The 11,011-nt window shown below is 34.0% G+C and overlaps 1 long non-coding RNA gene across 1 annotated transcript; it reads left to right on the top strand.

Annotated features, from left to right (window-relative positions):
* The first annotated feature begins 1,470 nt into the window (after positions 1-1,470).
* LOC133515479 (uncharacterized) lies at positions 1,471-10,913 on the top strand. The gene is made up of 4 exons (XR_009799030.1): positions 1,471-7,630; positions 10,009-10,047; positions 10,570-10,634; positions 10,849-10,913. It is a non-coding gene; the product is annotated as an uncharacterized LOC133515479 (long non-coding RNA).
* The last annotated feature ends 98 nt before the right edge of the window (positions 10,914-11,011 follow it).

The following is an 11,011-nucleotide window of genomic DNA, read 5'->3' as shown; positions in this document are numbered from 1 at the left end:
CCAAATAATAATAAAATAAATACAAATCAGTTCCAAGCAGTTTTCTAAGATGAATCTTTTAGAATAAAGTATCAAAAAGGAGAACGAAAAGAGCATATTTTATTTGTGGCTTTCCATCACAGAAGCGTCCTAATGAACATTGAGTGGAGCATAAGGACACTTTTCTGGTGGAAAGGTCCCAATGAACATGAAGCATAAGGACCCTTCTCTGATAAAAGGTACCTTTGGCCAAGTTTCCTGTGAATTTATATCTTTAATTGCCTTTCTCAGAAAATAAATAGTATGTTGTGTACGAGCGGTGATCCGAAAGTAATGATAATCATTATAAATTGAACCGTGAACTGTAACCGTCCGTTACGGTTTACGGTTCAATTTGTAATAGTTATATTTCAATATGGTCAATTCTAATTAACGTTCGGCTAACACTATGCAGTGGTCCTTGATTGGCTCCCGATTTGTATGAAAATAAGGCATTTACCACTGCGTTACCATCTTTTTACTTTAATTTAATCAATATTAATATATACAATTTGGTCAACAAATTCCTATTTTTTTTTATATATTACAATTAAAACAAATTATATATAATACATTTTTATTCCCGCCAAACTGTAACGTTTATTGGCGAGAGGAGCTCAGTTCTTTATACAGTTTAACAGCTTAACCTATTGAACCTATTATTAGCATGCTCTCATACGAGTACATTAAGGTAATCGAGGAGACGCTCTTTTAGCCTGCTTTTAATCAGGGATTTACTTAATTTAGGACTGTGTCGTAGTAAGCTAATTTTATTCAGTATTTGTGGTAACATGTACTTTGAGGTTCTTTTTCCGTAATAATTGTTAATTTTTGGTTGTATCAGCTTTTTATCTCTCACACTTCTAGTATTGTATCTATTACGAATTAACACTTTGTACTTTTTACTTAGATACAATCCTGTACCCCTAGTGTAAATAAATTCGATTTCCAAACGTGACGTACGCGTTTGCGTTTAGTCTCATTTTGTATTGGATTTCGAAAGAGCGCGCCAAGCGGGACGTTTTGGAACCTCAAAATCCTATACAAAATGAGACTTAACGCAAACGCGTTCGTCACGTTATGATGTCGATCAAAGTTACACTAGGGGTACAGAACAGCTCCAATTTGAGAATACTATTTTTATACACGAATTCAATATCTATCATACTTTTTTCTAGCAATATCATAGATTAATAGTCATGAAAAAGTAGACCCAGAAACGCAAACCTATATCTATATATAGATTTTGAAAAATGATTTTAGTATTATATGATATAAATCCACTTTTAATCACTTGTATTTTACAGGCACCCGATCTCTCATACCTAATTTAGGTGTTTGGCTCACTCTTCGTAACTACACTAACTACGTCTATTGAATACAAAAACCTTCATTTTAATTTTTGGCTATTTTGGATCTAATCTATGAATAAGTTACAAAAATATATAATATTATATAAATAACAAGCAAAATACTCATTTATTTGCTGTGCCTCATTCTGAGAGATTTAAAAAGTATTTGAATCATTGTACATTATGGACATCTGTCCCCGCTACGAACACGTGGGCGGGGACAGATGGGAATAAAGCTCAGCGCAGCACTCATTTCCACATGTGTTGCTCTCTCATGTGTTGTTGTGGTAAAACTACGGGGTATATAATAATTTATCCAAATTCAATCTATCCCCGGCTGATACGGCAGGAAGGAATAATTCCTATCTGTCCGCATAGATCCTGTGGGGAGGTGGGGTCAAACGGAAATATACCAAAAGCTTCTATCATGCGCCAATTAAAGTTGTTATTTAAATATCGCTTCTCTTACTTTTTGCTTAGATAACCCTTCTGAAGAAGAACGGAACCCTTATAAGGACTGACTTCTCAGCCTCTGTGGGTGTCTCTCGTCTGTCCGTTCGTCCATCCGTCTGTCTGTGTGCATCAAAGATAATGAATTAAAATCTGGAATAAAATAATTAATTATTATGTAATTGAAACAGCACATTGCCCAACGCATCGGGCGCATAATTTATTAAAATATTAGTGGCTGCGCTGTTACATTTTTATTTCATGTGTTAATTGTGTTTTTAGTAAAAATCAAAAGTCTAGTTTTCACGCTTTTTTTGGACGGGTTAATTCATCGAATAATTTTTGCTGATATGAGGATGTGCCTTTCTTTTACATAAACTTACGTACAGTTTTTATAACGCGCTAAACGTAACGTTGATTGCGCAGCCATCTTATTTTTGTCCTACTTTTAGAATTCTAATTAAAAACGAAAATTGCCTAATTTATTTTTTATCGCGTTAAAAACTCGTACCCGAATTGTTTTTATGTTATCCCTTTACACCCGGTCAGAATGTGATTGTAAGGGTTGTTTACAGGTAAATGTAAATTTTAAACACATGTCAATAAGTTAGCAAATCTCATTATTTCGGGTGGAAGGGGTTATGCGAATTTATCTAATTATAATAAAAAACAGCGGTGCGTAAGATATACTCCGTGGGCTGGAGTAACCCGACAAATTTTAAGCACGCATTCCTGAGGTCATAAGGAACAATATATATGACAAACAAACAATCATTTATTTGCATAAAAAGGGTAACGTTTACAAGTCTTATGTAAGTACACAGTAGTTTGTTTCACCTTTTCAGCTGTGTACAAGCAGCATGCAAATCCATGAAGGCATCTTAAAAATAATTTCATTTGAAAACTTAATAACTATTTCAAACAACTATAACCTTTTATAAAAATTATCAAATGTTTACAGATTTACGCAGACTGTTATTTAAAAAAATCTTGAGTACTAGAGAAGCACCGATCAAGAAGCCAATTTCTTAAGGTTTGCTTAAATTCATTGCCTTCAAGAGTTTTTATTTGAACTGGCAACTTGTTATAGATAACAATACTTATATTGAAAGCATTTTTTTTATAAATGCTAGTCATACAACGTGGCTGATTGAGGAGATATTTATATTGTGGTATGGGATTAGCACAGAACAAATCTGAACGCTTTAGGAAAGAATTTGGGAATTGGTTAAAAAGTACAAATGTTTAATATGACTATCGAATTCGACAAAAAAAATATCTTTTTTGCATGTTTGTGTGTTGTCTGCACAGGACACTTTATTTCTGCTTACAGATGCAACATTACAGCGAATAAGTAGTTTTTTTTAAATTTACAGATGAATTTTGCGAGTTTCCTTTAAAACTAATGTCTGTCAACAGGTATGTCTAAACCAAGTCGCATAGTGACAGCGTCGTAGCCAAAAATGCGTATTTCACTGAGATATCCTTGAAATTGTCCCGATAAAAGGGGTTTAATCATTACTTTGCCCATCGTTCGGAGTTTTTTCTTTTGACCTCAAAGGTTTTGATTTATTTGGATATTCTGAATATCCTTAATCGAATCATGAACATGTCAATCAGCGTACCCATCATCCGATTGCTATCATAAAATAATCTTTTAATTCCCTATTGACAGTTTCGGGACATTATTAATATTCTTATTTGTATAATCCGCAACTGTTAGAAAACGATTTGACAGATCAGATGTCTTACCACACCATGGGCTTACATTTTTTTGGAGATTATATAGTGTTTTGTTATATTCATTCACAATTTCCGTACCTAATCACTCCACAGAAATATAATACTGAAAACTACGTAATGTTACGCAGCGTCAGGTTCCGAGTACGATATACTGGACATTTCAAGCTATTGTTGAGATCACTACGGTTTGACATACAGACAGACGACGTTCGGAAATGACTTTTTCAGGTATTTTTTGTCGTGTAAATCACATGATTGAACGAAAGATACTTAAGGATCATTTAGACGGCGCGCAAACTCGCATGCGATTTTAGTTACCTACATTGCGGTCTAAAGATTTTACATATAATTCAGCCGACCGATCATATGTACTGCAATATAATGAAACCGCACCGGCTATATGAGCCCATGCGCGCTGGAGCTCATTTGATTGATGGGAAGGGATGGGTTTGGGAATTCATGAATGCGAGGGATTGATGGGAATGGGATTTTAATATGGGGGTGTCGTCATTTCCATGCTCTCTGGCAAATAAACCTGACAGCGATAGCTAAAGTAAAATTAAATCATCTGATTGTCGCCATATTGTTTATTTCTTAATTTCATGTCTTTGACACTGGGACAAGTAAGATACATCGATTGATATAAGAATCATCAAGATAGCCCACGCGATTGGTCTCTGGTCTAACTAAACTAGTTTAGTTTGAAAATAGGTAGTTACAAACAAAATTAATTTTCAGGCTACTGTTGCTGTAGAGTATCTCTTCATCGGTACTCCTTTTTTTCGAGAAACAGACATAAACGTCCCTAAATAGTCTTACAAAAAAATAACGTAATAACAGAAAGTGGAGTTGCCCGAGAGCATCACATGACAGCCACATGCGCATTTGAACAGCATTGGGGAAAATAATCAAGCATACGGATCGACTTATGACCACGCGAGCTTATGTACAGGTAACCAGTAAGAGGTCTCAATATTACACCAACCCAACTACTGGTGGGGCAATGGCGTCTTTAAAAATGCCAAAGGCAATTTTATGTCCCTCATGACGTGTCAAAATGAATCATACCTTCGGATAAGGGATCTACGGACGTCACGCAAAAAACTAATAATCATCCTTGTTGTTTCCGAAGTAATACATGATTTATTTGTCTAATGAAAAAGGGAAAATATTTCATTTTAAAAATCATTCCATGACCTTTAAATTTGAATGTAATTTTATATTAATTTGAACATTCTTTATTTCTCAATCTGAACCGCCAATATTAGTACAAACGCCTTTCACTAATAGTGCAGAAAGCGCTAAGGTAATTATAATAAAGCCCGACCAGAAATATATGATCATTGTCAAGAGGGCGCTGTTGTGTCTCATGTATAGGACAGTTCAGTTTAGTATGAAAAATTTAGTTCCAATGAAATTGCGCAATATTTATTTATTTATTTAAAACTTTATTGCACAAAAGACAAACTTAATGTACAAAAGGCAAACTTAATGCCGTGAGGCATTCTCTACCAGTCAACCTTAGGGCAAAGCAGAAAAGATTGTAGGCGGCGCGTTTAAAACTAAAAGAAATTGAAATTGAAAGAATTAGAGTCCTAATACACATAAATTAATTATAAACTACTTAAATACATAAAGACACATACATACATTACATAAATATATATATATATATATAATACTATATGGCTATACTACAATATGGCGCGTGATCATATATTACTGGTCAGGCTTTACATAATGCTAGTTAATTATAATGCAGTGCATATTATAATGGATGATATATATAATATTACCTAAATTATTAACATTATTTTGTAACATTGTTGTATTTTGAACTTAATTAGTAAATTATTTTGAACATTCGGAGGGATTCTGAAACTATTCACTTTCTTAAATAACAAGCAAAAGGTTTTACGCAGCGTTTCATACGTCTCTTAGTAAGAAGGGAAGACTGCGATAACTCAAAAACAGTTAACTGATAATGTCCACTATAGTTTTCGTTGAAAGCTTTACTTTCATGATTTATTCCATATTTTTTGGACCCATGGTTGAAAAGTTTGAAGGGTGAGGGGAACACATTTTTTTCTTTCGATGCGATTATATCTGAAAATAATCACTTCAAAAAATGCTTGTTGTAGACCCGTATTCATTTAGAAAGACCTATCCAACGATATTCCACATTATTGAGATAAAGCGTCTTTTTTTTAATATTATGGGATGTACCCTAAAAACATTTTTTTGGATTTTATTTTACCACTTTTTCGGATTGATTACTATATCTATGCCAAATTTCAGCTTTCTAGCACTAACGATCACGGAGAAAAGCCTCGGACAGACAGACGGACATGCTGAAACTATAAGGGTTCCTAGTTGACTACGGAACCCTAAAAAGCAATTAGTAAATAAAGAAAGATAAGAAGAAAGAAAGACTAATCAATAACAAATTACAAGCGTTCATAATATCACTGCACTCTACTACAGTGATCTACAAGTTTTGAACAGCGTTTTTAAAATGAAAATAATGCCTTTAAAGAATGCACTTCACTTTCAATGCGCCATCGCCTAATTTGCAGTCCAAACAATAATAATATGAAATTGAAGTTGGACATTACATTATTTCTTTAAATTTAATTTAATTTACAACTTTTTTTCAGTAAACTAAGTTTGCTATGTTCAGAGTCAAAGCATTTTACTATGTGTGTTTTGATAATTCACGTTGTTGATTTAATGCCCGTTCCAGTTTTAACTGTGGGTAAAAGCAGAGTTTTAACGATCTTTACTTCTATGTAAAGTGTCACTCTGGGGCAAATTCGTCTGCACCATCAGGCGTGCAAAATCCTCCGATCTCCCAAGAAAATAAATTCAATTAAAATTGCTAAAGTTGGGGTGTGTCTTGGATTGAGTGGATTCTGTTTGTGTGATATGAGAAAAGCTTTGAACGGAATAATCGTGTGTGCTGGGTTTGAATGACTTAGTTCTGCTTTAAGACCGAGGACCGCTTCGTCCACAAATCTATTTCGACACCTTCAGAACTTGTCATTATTGTCCACTGTTCTGATTCGTCAACATTCCTATATCGTCACTTTGCTATCTTGTCCACATTCCTATATGGTCTACAGTGCTAACTCGTCCACATTCCTACATGTTCCGCAGTGTTGATATTGGTTGAGGTCAAAATGACAGGCCAAGACTTTCAAGCCAAAAATTTTCAGTTGAAAAAAAACATGCAAAAGTAAATGAAAAATGCCTTATTTGTCTTACTTATATAAGGCAGTCAGGATAATTAATGGTACAATAATGTTGACGAGTTGGCACTATGGTCAAAATAGGAATGTAGAAGATCTGTGACTGCAGTAATAATAGTAATATGGATTATATGGACGAGTTAGGAAGGTGATGATTTAGAAAATTTTGTGCTGACGACATGGCATTCTGAATGATTTAAAAATATGGATTGAGGACGAAACAGTCCTGAGCCGTGAGAATTGGAGTCATGGGATTTAGAAATGCGCATGTGCGAGAGAAAAGTAGCTGTGTGTGTGTGTGTGGAGTATTTAGACGGAACGAGTAATATTATGGGGCACCCTGAAAAGAAAAGTGGTTATCAAGTCATGCGACGAGGACTACGGGGAGTTTATTAATGCGTAGGGATGTAAGTAAAAGATAACCCTAGGAATGGGAGATAGACTTTTTCAATGGAAATGTTCTACCTAAGGATGAAAAAACATACTGATAATCAAACAAATAGATGGAAGAAGGGCGAGCGAATGATTTGAGATTATAGTCTGCTCTTTCGATATATAGAAAAGTGAAATGTACGAGTGAAGTTGGAATATGACTGAGTGGAAGTCCGATTGTTATTTTGTAGAATTGCTGTTTGGGGCATCTATTTATCTCTGGAGTTTCTCTTCTTATTTTACCCAAATAGGCTTTATAGAGAAGAAGTCGTCGAATCGATGGATACCATTAGAAGAAGATCCGGCTGCCAAATTTACGCATTTCAGAAGAACATTATCCTCAATAACCATACTCCCGAGAAGAAACCCATTATATACGTAATGTTGGTAAGTTTCCCTGACGTTGCGATTGCATTATTGTTAAGATAGTATGTTACGTTTGTCAAGAAGTGAAGAACTCTTCAGTACCCATCAAAACTCATACGAACAGCTTTTATCACAGGCGGCAAGGCGCGGTGTGTTCCCAATTGTCCCGCCGGGCACAGATTGGAATAGGTGTTTTCATAGAAATCATTCCCATTTGTCATCGTCTTATGTATGGCGGCGGTCACGTGGGGCGGAGGACAAATGGGAATATTGGGAATACAACTTAATCAGCCTAGCCCTGCGACATTTTTATTCTAAAAAAACCTAGTTTGTCTCCATAAAGGGTTTCTGATCCTTACTGTTGCAGTATTTTTATCGTACAGTACGATTTGACCATATTTGCGATGCATTCGCACAACGAAGCACTGCACCAATTGACTTTCCTTCTGCAGTCTTGTGGCTCTCCATTGTAATTCTCCGTATTAGAGAAAAAATAAGTGAAATTTCTTTGCTGCATTAAAAGAGAGTTCTGTTAACCTAATTTTTAAATATACCTAGTGCTTCGAATATATATAAAAAAAACAAAGGAGGATTGAAAACAAGTTTTGTCAGGAAAAGTATAGTAAAAAAACTATTCTCATCCCTCTTCTTGGGGTACTATCATAATTTTCTTATTCTAGTATGATTATCTGTGCCTATGCTCTTTTCTGACAAAGGTCTTTCGCCATACTATACATTGAAAGAGGTTGAAACTGCATTCTGCAAATATCTCCTGTGAATAAAAGAATTCGTTTTTCTCTAAATAAGGTTTGATGTGTATTGAGTAGGCACCTATGTAACGGTACTAAATAAACTTTTTTTTTATATATATAATTGCAGTGGTCTACAACTACATGCTACAAATATTTACAAGCTAACTTAGTTGTTTACCATTTAAAGTATTTCTTAGATTTCGCTGTATCTAATGACATACGTTTAAATTTTCTTTATGATTTCTTGGTGATGAATTTATTGGGTCATGCGCGTATCGTTTTAGTTCTTGCGTGCCTCAATAGATTCATCAGTTTCATCACCAATAAACCGTAAAGAAAATTAATATTTAATAATTTGACATAAAAATACTTGCGTGCCGATCTAATCATCAAAAACTAAGTTTATTTCGCAATGTTCGAAATGTCAATTATGCAAAGCATTTATTTTGTTTACAAGTACTATGATTATAGTACTCCTGCTCAATAAAATCTTATAACATGTTAAATCTTATAAGGACTTATACTAACCCATTTGTTTAGCACTTTAAACCGAACGGAGGAGAGCATCTTTACTGTTAAATTCATCGCACAGACCATAATAGTCCACCGTCCTCACCACTTTACTCAATGGTGTATTCCCATTTGTGCCCGCCCCGTTCACGTGGGGCGGGGACTAATGAGAATACACCACCCTAAGTATTTAAAACAAATTACGAATAAATATTCTTTCGAAAAAAAAAAGTGGGATTGCCAATGACTATCATTTTGTTACGTGTTAGACCAGGTTACCAGCTGGTTTCTCCACATACGACTAAGAATCCTAATAATAATAAATGTACGTTTTATTCTTGTATTGCTAATCTACAATTGTTAGAAACAGTCGTATTTTCTTGTATATTATGAGCGTTAAAATCTTACCCTCTGAGGACAGATATAAATGAAACTATTCTCATTTGTCCTCGCTTGGAATCAAACAATTCCTCTAAATATATATTTAGACTAACAACTGTTTCGGATTATTTGGTCTGTGCTCTAAAACTGATGATTTAACTAAGCAATCTAAACATAGAATTAATAAAAACTACACGTGTAGATCGTACCATTCACGAGGGCGCATTCGTTTAAAAAAAAAATGAAAGTGGAGAAGGGCGCGCCTTCCTGTGCTACTATTACAAAAAAACTGCAAGAATATAGGTCGTCTGTCCTTGTCACCCAAATTAACATACAACATATTATTAAATAGCGTCACCGACGCCTCCCTCTGAACACAACTATCGTGGAATACAGAACATGTGTTGACGTTTTATTTAAGTTTGATATAATATATATTAAGAATACGTTGAACCTTCAAGTTATAAATGAAATTTACATGTACCATTCTTGTAACCATCAAAAGCGGTTAAGTCTATTAGATTTCTGAAACCTTATGATATTATGACCACAATTATTAATGTGTTCAATTAAACTATTTAACTACCCTTTTCGCGCTACCATACTTCATACTGTTCATAATCTCAAAGCTCGTCAGAGCTTAGACTACTTTACAAATTAAAATCTTTTAACTATTTAAAATTTAAATGTTTTATTTCCTTTCAGGTCCGTGATTCGATATGAATATATCAGCTAATGTTAATGTTGTATTTACAGGTATCCGTATTCAGCTAGATGTCGAGATTAAATCAAAAGGTAATTATGAGACGTTTTCTTGACGAGACTTATAAAAATATAACTTACTCTTGCATTCATGTTTTTTAAATCATATTTTTAACTTGTCACTGTAAATAATATCTATGAAGTGTCTATTAACTTAAATTTGTGTGCAAATAAAAAAAAATACAGACCTATACTCTGTATCTTTAGGTATTTAAATAAAAGTCAACAAACAATTTGTAAATTTTATAACATTTATTGGTTAACCAACCAAATACAAAACTGCCTGTATCTGTCACTGAACGACTTGACTTTAACCTACATTATTTGATCATGTAATGTTTTAAATATCTAAAAGATACAGAGCATAGTCCCTAATCTGTTCTGCAGAAGGCTGATTTTGATTTTATCATGATGATATTTATTAATTTTTTGTCTTCTTTTCCCGACGGATGTATAATGACGCATACAATTGAAATCTGATATTTGATATTATTTTTCCTTACGACGCAGCGTTGTAGAAACAGTTTTCTACATTGGTAACGTTATGTTTTTCAGGTCTGACGTGAATAATCTTTGGTTTAAACATTCGGGGTTGCAGTTACGCTCTGAAATAGTTCAAGGTATTTTTTAACTTTTAGTTTACATTTGTTACTTTTCAATATTGATATTTATATAAAAATCAGAAGCGATTTGATAATGATGATATATTTGTTTATTTGTCTTCTTTTCCCGACGGATGCATAATGACGCATACCAATTTATTCTGACACAATTATTATAATAATTTATAAACACTTGTTTAAGTCAGAATAACTAAGTTTAAAAACATTTCAGGATGGACGGAGCTTCTATGGACTGCAGGAAGATCAATGGATAAAGAATATAATAAATGTATAGTTTCTATTTTTCTCCGTGAGCTTCTACGGATTATCGTCTTATCTATTGTTTAAAAACCGCAAAGGCGCGTGCCACTATGAAAAAATGGTCAAGCCGCATA

This window comes from Cydia pomonella, chromosome 2, assembly GCF_033807575.1.
Source record: "Cydia pomonella isolate Wapato2018A chromosome 2, ilCydPomo1, whole genome shotgun sequence".
NCBI classification, from domain to species: Eukaryota; Metazoa; Arthropoda; class Insecta; order Lepidoptera; family Tortricidae; genus Cydia; species Cydia pomonella.
This window is presented reverse-complemented; position numbering and strand designations above follow the sequence as displayed.